This window comes from Chelonia mydas, chromosome 4 (assembly GCF_015237465.2).
Source record: "Chelonia mydas isolate rCheMyd1 chromosome 4, rCheMyd1.pri.v2, whole genome shotgun sequence".
In the NCBI taxonomy this organism is placed as follows: domain Eukaryota; kingdom Metazoa; phylum Chordata; order Testudines; family Cheloniidae; genus Chelonia; species Chelonia mydas.
This window is the reverse complement of record NC_057852.1, coordinates 122,977,022-122,991,078: the sequence shown is the minus strand read 5'-3', so window position 1 is coordinate 122,991,078 and position 14,057 is coordinate 122,977,022. Positions and strand designations below refer to the sequence as shown.

Genomic DNA, 14,057 nt, shown 5'->3' with positions numbered 1-14,057 from the left:
TTTCAAATACAGAGTTTGGGATCTTTTCCGGAGGCAACTGCAAGGAAGTGCAGAGGGGTGACACTGTGATGATTTCAGTTTTCGCTGATGAACTGACAATGCGATATAGAAGCAAATTAAACTTTCACTGGCATTAGCTGAATCTGAATAATTATATCCATGTCCGATCTGCAATCTGCAAAGATGGCAAACAATACAACCGCATCTGCATCCGCGGGTGCAGATATCTGTGAATATAAAGTGGATATCTACGGATTTGCAAGGCTCTATATATTTTATTGCTATCTGATAAAGATTATACCTCATAATTATGTTAGAGTGCCAAGTAATTTTTGAAATTAGAGGGAAAAGAAGAAAGATAGGAATTTAAAGCGGCGCCACTAAATATAAAGGGTTCTTTCCACTAGTACCCTGTAATCCAAATTCTGAGATAGAAAAGACAGTATATCAATTGATGCATCTTAAAAACAAACAAAAACCCCGAACTCTGTTGCAAAAGAAATTAAATCTTGTACTTTTTAAATCCTCCTTAAATTCTTGTGCCTGGAGACTTTTTAAAAATCAATAAACCTAATCATAATCTCTCTAGAAGCACAGGAGGAGTATATGGCAGCAGTTAGGGGTTTAGAAGAGGTGCCACACTTCATGTCAGAGCTGTGGACAGTAGTTCCTGTAAGGTCAGTGAATCCTTTATGAGAAATGAGGGACAGGGGAGGGTTTTTTTGTTTTGTTTTTTTACAGAAAGCTGATGGAGGATCAATTTTAGGCACCAATCTCCAAGATATGATTCTGATTTAGAAAGTCTAACAGACATAACATGGTTAGCAACCAATTTTATTACCTTGGTATATTCTCACTGATAAGAAGTGCTTTTCATTATTTCCTGTTTTAAAACATTGCTTTCTTTCCCAACCATCCTCTATAGTTAGACAAGTTCAGAGAGTTAGCTGAATGTTTTGATGTAATTGTATAAAAAACTTTGGCTTCTGAGAAGTTGAGAGATATCTGTTGAATCTGACATGGCCCTTTCTTCCTTAGTGAGGTCTGAGGAATTATAACTATCTGCTCATTCTCCATTTGGTCTTGGAGGAAATACAGAGGCCAGTGGAGATAAGGAGGACATTATTATTCCACAATGGTTGCACGCAAAGTTGCTTCTTTTTCTTTACCTTAGATCAAGCGAAAGCCCTGGTCTAGTGCCGCACTGCAGACCTCCCATTTTTACCACAAGCTGCATGCCACACTTGGTGGAGACACCACCAGCACCCTGCAGACCATCCTGGATACCTTGGAGAAGCCCTGACAGACACCCCTGTCATGAACAGTGAGAAGGAGGAGGGAGGAGATGTTGTGGGTCCAGCCATACCATGAACCAGGAGCTGTTTGAGACTCCAGCACAATCTAGGTTTAGGAAACCACCTCTGGCTTCAGTGACAAAGAATATTAATACTTTAGTCTCTCACATGTGAAGACATGAATGAGGTCACATCTGAAAATGAGTCTGGTGGCCTTATCTAAATCCTCAAAATATGTGTGTCAACTTCATGATATTAAAAATACTGTACAATATCACACAGTCATCAACCTTTGAACAGTAGAGATTCAGGACTGGGATGACATGGGGATTGATAATCAGCAGAGAGGTAGACTGTGGAAGAAGCTTGCACAATCTTAAAAGCATTAGACGCTGCAGCTGCCGAGATTTAGTGCCATTAGTCCTTCACTTTTATGATCATTGAGTTCATTTCACATTTTAGAAAATATTTAACAATTTAATAGTTTTCTTCCTGTTTTTAGTGAAAAAATTATATTCTTGTTAGTTATACTGAGATAATTTAAGACTATTCTCTACACAATGGGCCAAATTCTTCTCTCAGTCATACCTGATATAACTCCGTTGATCATACTAGCGTTATTACAGATTCACACTATTGTAACAAAGATCACAATTTAACCCAATAAAAACAGAATCTCTGGGTGATAGATATACTTTTTATCTTACTGGAATAATTTTACTGCTAATGAAAACAGGCCTAAAATAGAGTAGGAAAGGTCTGTACGTTTCCCCACAGATCTCGGCCAATGACTGCACTATTGTGTGCAACTCTGAAACTCTGGTATCTCAGCCACTATCCTCTTCTATAATCTGTGCTGAATGATATAGTGGTTTTATAATTCAAACCAGATTTGAACTCCTGTATTCAGAGGTCAAACACTAATACATTAACCTAATTCATTACATTGCCCCCATAAAGTAGGCTTAAATATTTCTCAAGTTCTTTGTTTTGATTAGGTGGACAGTCTCTGTTCTCCTTATGAACTAATACTCATAAGGGGAATCATGATGAAGTGAGACTCATAAGGCAAATTACCTTGTTTAAATTAACACAACAGAGAAAGGTTAACGTCATTTTTATCTGGGAGACTTAGGTTACAGTGGAAAATATTTATTGTGCCAATTAGTAGAAACGATTCATGACCTTATACCGATTATCTTAGCTGAGGGTATTGTTCAGCTTCGAACTAGATTGAAGATTGTGAACAAACATTTAGTGCCTCACAGAAATAATTTCACCACTCCTCATTGGAGAAGAGACTCTGCAGCCTCATGAGTGCCCTTCTTGGCTAGCTAAATCTGAACCAGATGCAGAATCAATCTCTAGATTAGGAAACAATGCTTGGAAGTATGCCAGGTTACAGGATACAAATTTAGGCATGAACTCAACTGATCCTTAGCCTGGAAGATCCATCATAAAGTTCTCAGAGTAAAAAAAGCAGAAAAAAATCAGGAAACTAATATGCACTAACTACATTAAGGATTTCAGTATTTCTTTTGCATTGGGTCACCTTACTATTTAACCTTATATTTGTTGGAAATTTCAACCACTTTTGTTCATTTCTTCTATTTAAATCACTGCTTTTAGACTTATTTTCTCCATTTTCTTTTCAGGTCTTCTGAACCATTATAGAAACGATTACTATTTTACTGTTTTTAGGCTCCACACTGTTTTTATTTTTCTTCTCAGGGTTCGTTCATTCAAATCAATGGTGTTTTGATTAATTCTGGATAAGCTGCAGTATATAAGATTTTGTATATCACATAGACGGTGTTAGGAAAACCTCAGAAAGGCCTGCACTGTACATGTTTTGTAAATCATGAAGAGAAATATGGTTCCTGCTTTTGTGCCAACTTTTTATATTCACAAATTGAAAGTATTCTGATAAGAAAAGAAATGAAAAAGTTTTAGATTGTACTAACCTGAAAACTCCTGAATTTGAGAATCTTCCACTTCAAACAATAATTCATCATGAATTTGGGCTATAAACCTAAAAAAAAAGAATTTAATGTTAGTCACAGAGCCTTTAGATTTCATTAATATTATGCTCCTGTCTTAGCACAAAAGAATTCAATTCACATTGTCATATAACTGTTGCCATATGCTAGATGCCAACATTAAATTGAATGCAATCATTCCTAGAAAATAAATGTATTATTTACTAAATGAAGAAGGCAGTTTTTTGTTTTGTTTCTTTAGTTACTTTTCTGAAATATATGGGCCAGGTCCACACAACACATTTTTGCCAGCATAACTATGTTGGTCAGTGGTGTGACAAGGGCCACGTCTACACAACAAACTTTGCTCAATACTAGTTGCATTGGCATGAAACTGCCACGGTTAGTATATCACTTATGTGCGTGCACACATGGTTCCTTGCTTTGGCACTGCTGTATTCACCAGGAGCGTCTGTGTCATGAGTAGGTATCCCAGTATGCAACTCACAATAGTCCAGCACACTATCTTCTGGGAAATAGTGGCCATGCATGATGGGGCAGAAATGAGTCATGCAGCAGTAACTGGGAGCAAGGCCTCAAGTTTCCGTCTGCAACTTTCTCAATCCCATAATCTTCTTGTCTTTTTTTTAAACCCACAAACCCATACAGCATGATGATTTCATGGAGGACAGATTGCTGTAGGACATAGTGAAAACCAGTTCAAGGTTGTTGGTGGCATTCATGGAGCAGTGCAGATAGGGGAGCACCACTTCTGGGTCTGAGAAATGTGCTTTGACTGGTGGGATCACATCATAATGCAGTGGCTGAAGAACATTTGGATGTGAAAGGCCACATTCCTGGATCTGTGTGTGAACCTCACCCCAGCCCAGGGACCAAAATGAGAGTTCCACTGACAGTGGAGAAGCGAGTGGCGATCACACTGTGGAAACTTGCAATGCCAAATTGCTATTGGTCAATGGGAAATGATTTTGGAGTTCAAAAATCCACAGTGGGGGCTGTTGTCATGCAAGTGTGTACAGCCATTAATTGTCTCCTGCTCTGCAGGATTGTGACCCTCAGCAATGTGCAGGACATAGTGGATGGATTTGCAGCAATGGGATTCCTGAAGTGTGATGGGGAGAAAGATGGTGCCACATCCCTGCCCACCTTGCCACAGATTATCATCGATAGAAATGGCTACTTTTCTATGGATATGCAAACATTGGTGGATCACAGGGAATGTTTCACTGACATCAGTATTGGCTGGGCAGGGAAGGTGCTTGATGTTTGCATCTTTAAGAACACAGACTGTTCAGAAAGCTGCAAACAGAGACATTCTCTCCCAACCAGCAGATTACCAATAGCAATGCTGAAATGCCAATAGTGATCCTGGCTCATGAAGCCATACACCGTCCACTTCGACAGCACCAAGGAAAGATTTAACTACTGGTTCAGCAGGGGCAGAATGACTGTTGAATGTCCTTTCAGTAGATTGAAGGGATGCTGGCGTTGTTTACACAAGATTGGATCTCAGTAAGAAAAATATCCCAATGGTTATAGCTGCCTGTTTGCCTCACAGATAATATGCAGGACACAAGGGGGAAAAGCTGTCGCTGGAGTGGAGAGCAGAGGTGGAGCAGCTGTCTGCAGAGTTTGCACAGCAAGACACAGGGCCTATTTGAAGAGCTCAACATGGAGATATGCAGCTGAGGGAGGCCTTAAGGTGCACTTTAATAGTCAGTCACTGTAATGTGATGAGACCTTCTGGTATGCCTGCTACAATTCCTTTGCTTTCACACAGCACTTCTGTTGATCCCTGTTGTACCACTTTACCTGCATCCACCATGCAATCAGCTCATAGATGTCCATGCTTCTATGACTGCTTCATGGCTGTGTCTGCACAGTCTCTTTTCCCCACAGGCCCAAGAGATCCAATACCTCATATCTACTCCAGACAAGAGCACATGTGGAGCCTGTAGCCAGCATAGTCAGTTGCATAAAAAAGGAGAGCTGCTGGATGTGCTCGCTAAACTGGACGGTCTGAGAAAAGTGTGTGTGTGGGTGGGGGGGGGAGTTAAGCAGGGGAGGAGGAACAACTTTCAGCCTCTGTAACCCCTGGGTAGTCGAGTTCACAATTGTAACCAGACTGGTAAGTGTTAGGCATTCTGAAACAGCTGCTGGAGGACTGTTAACATTGACATGTGTCACACTGTTTCAACACTCACATTGCATCGACCACACTACGTTGACCCTGACTCAATGCCATTTGGGGAGGTGGTCTTATGTGTCACCAAAATGGGTGCTTACATCAGAAGACGACAAATTTGAGCGTTGACCCAATGAGGTCAATGCAAGGTAACTTACATCCACCTAACGTTGTAGTGTAGATCAGGCCAAGATATGATCTATGATCCACATAGCTGTGCCAGCAAAACCTCCTAGTCTAAAAACAGTTATACTTCCAAAATTGTGTGTTTAATATAGATTATTTTGCTCAGAAGAGCCAGAGTGGCTTGAATAAGCTATCTCAGCAAAAGAACAGTTTTGTAGGTATCAGGTGCATCCATAATGGGACACTTTGCCAGTATAATATACCAGCAGAGCTACATTGGCAAAGTGTTCCCAATGTAGATCAGCCCATAGACACTGGAATCCTCTTCAGGAAAGAAACCTTTGACATATAAGTGCAAGGCAAGTATCTACATGCTGACACACTAGTAGAATGGGGGGCATTGTGGTCTAGTTGATTGAACGTAGAATTGAGATTTGAAACTCCCATGTCCTAATCCTGGTTCTGCCATTGACTTTGTGTGGCATTATGCAAGCGGCTTACTTTCAGTTCCTTCATCTAAGAAACAGGGAAAATATCTAGCCTTATTGACAGCCAGACCAAGTGAGGCCTGTTAGCTCTAACCCTGGAAACTCTGAATGTCCTGCTAAATCGGAAGGAGCCAGGGACAAAGAAGGCCTACAGGGAACAACCATAGATATAGCCACATTCAGGAGTAAGCTCAGGCAAGAAATTTACATTTGTTGGGATTTAAATTATTAATAAATCAAATCCAAGGAAGGGGCTATGATTGGATCTTATCTAAAGTGTGTGTATTTGTCTCTCTCTCTCTGTCCTCAGCTGGCCCCAGCTGTTTAAGGAGTCCCAACAGGTCTTTATTCAGGTTCACAGAGTGGATTTCTTAATGTTTTTTTCTTGTGGGTGAAAACAGTATGGAAGGTGGTTCTTGAATGGTTCATCCTTCTGTCCAGTTTTCTTCCATTTTAAAAATCAGAACAAAAAGTTCTGCAAGTGCTTATTGTACCTCACTCCAAAAGAAAGATAAGAGGATGGTGTATTTCAACTAATTGTAGTGAAAACTACTAATCGGTGTACAGAGATACCAGTTGTCTGCCAAGACTCCCTGCAGAGCAGGACTCACCAACTCAAAGCAGCACCAGATCCTGCCAGAACAACAGATGCAAAACCTGCAGACATATCTCCACCACTACAATGATCAACACCCCCCACAACACACCTTTCCAGATACACACAAGCCTACCACAACATGTGGGTTCTCATTCAGTGCACTAAATGCCACAATAACAACTGTATGGATAAAACCAGACAGTCATAGACTCATAGAATATCAGGGTTGGAAGGGACCTCAGGAAGTCATCTAGTCCAACCCCCTGCTCAAAGCAGGACCAATCCCCAATATTTGGCCCAGATCCCTAAATGGCTCCCTCAAGGATTGAACTTGCAACTCTGGGTTTAGCAGGCCAATGCTCAAACCACTGAGCTATCCCTGCCCCCTGGGAGGGAGTCACTCTGTTCTCAAATGAATTTACACAGGAACATGATAAAAGATAAAAACACCTACTCTTGAGGGAATTCTGAATCAAAAATAAATTCTGCACCAAAAAAAAATTCTGCGCAAATTTAAAAAATTCTGCAAAATTCTGAAAATTGTATTTGTCAGTAAATAAATGTGCAGGCTCCAGCATGGCAATGGGGAACACAGGTGACTGGCTGCACAGAGGTGGGAGATTGCCCTGCAGCCCCTGTTCCCTTCCAGGATGCAGACTCGGGGGTGAGGCTGCACCCAACCCTGACATAGTGCAAGTGGGGGAGAGGGTTGCAAAGCTGGGGGAGGTTTCTGGAAGTGGGTCTGACCCAGCTCCAGACCTGAGCCACCCTGGCTGCTCTGTGCAGGGGAAGTGGGGTCCTACCCTGCCCCTAGCAGCTGAGACCAACGCAGGGTAGGAGTCACTGGTCAAGGTAGGGCTGGGAAGGACCAGGTGTGGGGGTGGTAGGGCTTGGTGGGGGTTCTGGGTGCAGGGGGGCTCTGGATGTAGGGGATGAGGCTTGGCGGGATGGAGGTTTCAGTGCGGGGGCCTTCGTAGGGGGGTTCTGGGTGTGGGGGATGAGGCTCGGCAGAGGGGTCTGGGTCTGGGGAATCTGGATCCATGGGCATTAGACGGATCGGGGGTGGGTCAGACCCAGGACCACCTGGGGCATCCCAACCCCACCCCACCCCAGTGATTTACCTCTCTGCCGGCTGCTCTGGGTGCCAAAAATGACATGCCCATGCTCATGGGCAGCGGGTATAAGTGGCCAGGGAAGGCTCTGCCTCCTCCAGTGCTGCTGTGGTCACCAGACCCCCAGTTGCGGGGTTTGGCAGTAAAGTTTTTGCTTTATTATGCCCTATGCAGGTTCCGGTGAAGCGGAGGAGGCACATACTGCCTCCTCAGCCACTCCCAAAACCTGCATGGATCATATCAAAAAGTGTCTTCTACAGATGCTTTTCCCCTGGGTGGTGGGTGGGTTGGCTCCGGGGATGGAAAGCTTGGCATGGCTGCGGCCAGCCCCGGGCTCCTCCAGGCAGCGGGAGGCTTGGCTCGGGGCTTCGGCCAGCCCAGCTGGGGCTCGTCCGTGCAGGGTCAGGGGCCACTCCGGGCTGCGGCTGGCCCGGGCCTCCTCAAGCCAAGTGCGGGGGGGTGGGGGTGCGTTTCCGGGCAGCGGCTGGCCTGGGGCTCCTCCGGGCAGGTGGAAGGTGGGGGGCTCAGGGCTTCAGCCAGCACGGGGCTACTCTGGGCAGGGGACTTGTGGCTTTGGCTGCAGGGGGTCTTATGGCTCCGGCATGGGTGGAAGGGGCGGAGTTTGGAGCTAGCCTCCCCAGAGTGGGGCTCCACCCATGCCCATGCTGTTGCGGAGGGGCATGTGACTGTTCATGCAGCTTCCCTTTGTTTCCCCATCAGAAAGTCATTTTTCTGTGAGGAAGCAAAGAAATCTGCACAGAACATTAATTCTGCAGGCATGCAGTGATGCAGAATTCCCCCAAGAGTAAACACCCTATCACCTGTTGGTGAACACTTTTCACAAAGCAATCACTCTATATCTCACCTATCAGTCCTCATCCTCAAAGGAAACCTGCACAATATATTCAAAAGACAAGTCTGGGAGCTTAAATTCATATTTTTGCTAGACACTAAAAATCATGGTCTTAATAAAGACACTGGATTTATGTTTTATTACAACAATCTGTAACCCACTAATCCCCGTTTTTGTCCTATGGCCACAGGGGTGTTAACAGGCCACTTCACCTTGAATGGTCCCTTAAAATATGTTCTAACTACTTATGCTAAACTATATGTTTGATCTTGTAGTTAGCTGTGACACTCTGAGTACCTGTCCCAGATCTGAAAAGCTCTGTGTAGCTCAAAAGCTTGTCTCTCTCACCTACAGAAGTGGGTCCAATAAAATATATTACTTCACCCACCTTGTCTCTCTAATATCCTGGGACTGACGCTGCTATAATAACACTGCATTTATCTTCCACAGATTCAGCCATTGCCAGGATCTGTTGGCTTACAGCTTCTTGAGCCTTTTCCTTACGGCTCCTAGGGAGAGCTTTCTTCTCTTCCTTAGTACCCCATCTTCCAAGCTCACTTTGCCTTAAAGCAGAAGTCTTTATAGTAGCTGCAGGTGTGCTTAACTGAACCACTTCCTGTGTCTCTTTGATCCTGCACGAACCCCTTCTTTATCTTCACAGTGTATAACATCTATACACCCCATCAAAGAGCACCCTGAGCAAGTCAGTAGGTATGAATTCTGCAGAACACTATCCATCACAGAGGACTAAACAACTTACATAGTATATGTTGTACGCATCACAGTAACAATCACTACCATCTGGCAACCACCTGTGACTACTGTACTTACTAACTTAGGCAATATATCCATTTCTACTCTTACTTTCTCTCCCACCTCCATCCCTCCAATTTTTCTGTTTATTTACTTGTTACATATTGTCTAAATCTTAAATTGTGAGCTCTCAAGGGCAGGGACTGTTTTTGTATTATTTGTTTGTACAGCGCTCAGTACAATGGGGCGCTAATCCTTGTACAAGGATACAATCGCAATAGCAATAATTAATAAATTCTACTGAATCATTTCCATTGTAGAGTGCATGGAATCTGGCATAGATTTTCCTTGAGCCAAATTCCCACTCATAAGCCAAATGTAGAAGGTAATGTTATATGTGATCATATTTTAATCCTGCTCAATTTACTTTATTATCTATTTTAATTATCTCTCTCTTTAAAAAGGACCATAAAATAGTACCAGCTATTTCTGAATTGCTGTGCAATCCACATATTACATTTAAATTCAATGCTTATTGCACAGTTTGATTAAGAGCTAACAGTTTGTCAAGTGACTTTTTTCTTAGAAATGGCTGAAACATCAGAATGGTTACTAGGTTTAACTTTTTACAGCTTTAGATAAAATAGCCATCAATAGTTTCACACTGCTTTAAATAATAATATGACATTGACTAACAGTGTGGGGAGAGCTAATAATAGATCTTAAATTATTAGTCACTTACACACCATGATCAGAGGCTGAGTGAAACAGATTAACATATTTCTAACAAAACTGGGGCATAGAATACTGAAAGAAATGAATGAGGGCAATATAGTCTGTGGCAAGAGAACACAGCCAGATGAAATGTTATAATTTCCAATAAATAGATAAATCATTATATTAGCTTCCTCTCTACCATTCAAATGAAATATTAAAGGTCACAAATCACAAAGAATTGTAAAAATTTTGTTTGTAAATCTTCTGGGTATATTGTAAAGTAATACAATAAATGAAAACTATTAACTTTATTGATTAAATAAATACAGAAAGTATGTGTTATACTGGTAATTATTAATTATTATAATTATTATTACCGTAGTGCTTAGAGCTCCAACCAAGATTGGAACCCTATTGTCTTCAGCACATTGTACCTATACATTATAAGAAACAGTGCCTTCACAGAAAAACTTACAATCTAAAGGGAAAGATAGCATTATCCCCATGTTACCAGCAGGGATATGAAGCACAGAGCGATAAGGTTGTGATTTTTTAAAACACTCAAACTTTGATCAGCAGTAAAACTGCTTTCAAACTGATTTCAAAGGAACAAAATTCAAAAGACCTAGGAAGCACTGGGAGTTCAACCCATATTTCTCATGTTGCAACCTAGTGCTTTCTGTAAGCCACATGACCATCCACTATGGGTACATCTACACAGCAATGTAAGCCTGAGCTCAAGCCAAACCCCCCCCCCCGCTTGCATTCACACACCAATTGGGTTAACCTAGGGCTCGAACCTAGGGTCCCAAAACCCTGCAGGGTTGGAGGGTCCAAGCCCTATGGCTTTCCTGTCTGCATGTGGCCCCAGCTTGACTCGGGTCCCACAAGTCCTCCAGATGTATTCCAGAGTTCCCTGGGGCAACTTCCTTGGTCCTCTCTATGCTGACAATCTGTGGCACAGTCTATTGCCCTGCAGGGAGGGGAAGGGCCCAGTTTCCAGCTCAGTATGGCCGGGGGTGGGATGATCCCCATCCCGGCTTCTCCCCCTCCCTGCAGAGCAGTTGCATGGTCCCCCTCCACTCTCTGGCTCCCCCTGCCTGCCCTGGGGCTGTGTACACAGCAGTGCCCGGACAGCATGCACTGTGAGGGAGATGAGTGGGAGCCAGCCCCAAAACCTCCCTGTGGCTCTGGCTCCTCCTGGCTGCTGTGCAGAGCTTGCCCAAAGCAGGGAGCAAAGTTGACAGGTGGCAGGCAGCTTCTGGTCCCCCTCTATTCTCTGTCCCTTACTCCTGGGCCCCCCCTGGGGCTGCATGTGCAGAGGCTCCTGAACAGCATACACCATGAGAGCAGTGAGTGGGAGTCAGCCCCAAAACTTCCCCACAGCCTTTCAGGAATCCCTTATCACTGCCTTCTGGGATGCGGTGGGGGCAGGAATAAGGATTCCTGCGCAGTGCTGGAGCACACTGCACCCCAGTCCTGGGGATATACTTCACTGCTCTTCAACCGGCAGCAGCCAGGCTGGGGCATGCATGTGTTTTTTCTCTGAAACCTACATTTTACGTCAAACTTCAAAACAAAGAGACAAAAATAAATAAATAAAATCAAACAAAAACACCTTCACTGAACATCCCATTTTAAAAATTAAGAACTGCAAGGGTTAATTTTAATAGTTTGACAGCCCTGGAGACTGATGGCCTAGCTGTCCTCAGAACAGGTGCATGGGGGCATTTTCCTGCTAATGGGACTCAGCCAAAAGGTGGAGAGCCCAATTCTCAGATTAGATGGTAATTCACTATAAAGCCTTCTCAGACTGCACTCATGCTACTGAGACAGCCACCAAAGGCGCTAATTCTGCAGGTTATGTACTCAGATGCTCCTTCTGAGCACCTGAGTCCCACCAATAACATCACCACAGCTAGGAAACAGGATGGGCAGTAGAGTTTTCCCATAGTGCAACTCATTCATAGGACTAGAGTGTTGACATGGGGTGGGGGAGGGTGCTAGGCACTTTGGGATAGGGCGTGGGTGGCGCGTGAACTACCCCTTTGGGAAGGCTAGCCCCTGGCCTCACCCCTTCCACCTGAGGCACTGCCCCTACCTCGCCCTTCTGTCCCCTCACCAGCCAGAGCCCCAAGCTCCCCCACACACTGTGGCCAGAGGAGCCCCAGCCAAACCTCCCCAAGCAGGGATTTCCCTACCCCGCCCCGAATTTCCCCAACCCCCCTCCCAGTTACAACTAGTTCTGTAAACTAGTTACGTGCAGTGTTGTCAATTTAGTGATTGTTTGGACATTTGAATTGAAATTGAAACATTAAATACACACTTTAAAAGCATATAAAGTGTATGATAAAATGTGTATCTGAAAAAGTATAATAGATTTGAAAAGTATGAACATAGACTAGCTTCCTTATACAGCTGTTGTTTTTATGCCAATGTCAGTGCATTCATTTTGGTGATGTTGGCCAACCTAATAATTTCAAATTATGATTTGTAAGCAAAGTCTAAATGAGCTCTCCCAGACAGCTAGTGATGAGCTGGCAGCTGGGGGGAAAGGCTTCAGGACCAGATTGTATTTACTTTCACACCTAATCTACCTAGTTATCCAGCAAACAGAGCTGTCAAGTGATAGATTTTGGCTGGGGTTGGGTTACAAATCACTTGAATGCAGGGGGGGGGTGTTTAATGAAATGTTGTTATTCTTACTATATTAGTAAAGGCCAGTAGAACTGTACTTAGCCTGTGCTGATTGAGGGCATCAGAAAAGAGGGTGGGGACAGGTGTTTTGCTTGATGGTCTGCCTGAGTCACAAGTACTATTTGACCTGCCCCTCTCCACTGTTTAAAGACAGAACTGATTAGGCTCCATAGATAGTCTCTTGTTTTGTTAAGTGACCACTACAACTGAAATCACTGATAATCAGGTTTCAGTGCTTAGACCTGCTGTGGGACAGTGTTTCTGTGGAAGAGATGGCCCAGTCTGCACTAGCAGCAAGGTTCCCTCACTGAGAGCTCAGCTGAAATCACTGAGAGCTGGGTGGAACCTCAAGAGACCAACTTGCAGAGGTCACAGTGGCAGGTGGCAGCAGAAGGTGACAGTGCAGGGCCATTGGCAACAGAGCAATGGAGTGAACAGTGGCACAACGAACAACAGGGCCAGAGCGAATAGTGAGCAGCTGGAGGAACGAGCAAGGTGCCTTCTTGCCCTCCACTTGGGAGGTGAACTCGTGAAAGTACCTCTGAACTCTGAGTATCCACTGACCAAGGACAACACTGGTGAGTGTTAATGAGGCTGTTAAGAATGCTCAAGACACAACACAGTTCATGCGAACAAACATGACTGTGGCACCATACTTTCTGTATAAGCAAGAGATACCACACACTACAAACTGGAGGCCACTGTTAAGTGCATTGTTGCTTGTTCATCCTGAAGTTGAACACTGGTTCCAAACAAGACCAGCAAATGCTCACTATCTTTCTGCAAGAAACTCAACTGACTGGCTAGACGCATGTGATGCAACAGTGAAAGACTCAACAGTTGAAAAAGTGAAGAACACTCTCACCACATTCAAATTTGCACACATGGCTGATGAATGCACCGATGAAAATGGGCATCAAGTATTAAGTCATTGTGTATGTTATCTTGATGTCAGTGGTAGGCCAGTAGATGCATTTCTAGATGTTCAATTATAGAAGACATATTGGCTGCATCTGTGACAACCCACATCTTAGAAGAGTTAAATGCTTGTCAATTGGACGCCAAACAGATGGCTGCTTGTGCATTTGATGGAGCTGCAAATTTCTCTGGAAGACATGGTGGAGTACAAGCTTTGTTCAGAGAAAAGTGTAACCCTAATCTCTCCAATACACACTGCAGAGGCCATCTACTCCAACTAGCACTAGTACGAGCTGCAGACTCTTCAAAAGACAT

The 14,057-nt window shown here is 43.8% G+C and overlaps 1 long non-coding RNA gene across 1 annotated transcript in view; it reads right to left on the bottom strand.

Moving 5' to 3' along the window:
• The window catches only part of LOC122465622, a 47,232-nt gene that overhangs the window by 29,306 nt on the left and 3,869 nt on the right, over nt 1-14,057 (bottom strand). The window contains exon 2 of the long non-coding RNA XR_006290599.1: nt 3,260-3,327. This is a non-coding gene — a long non-coding RNA (uncharacterized LOC122465622). The remainder of the gene's footprint in view (nt 1-3,259; nt 3,328-14,057) is intronic.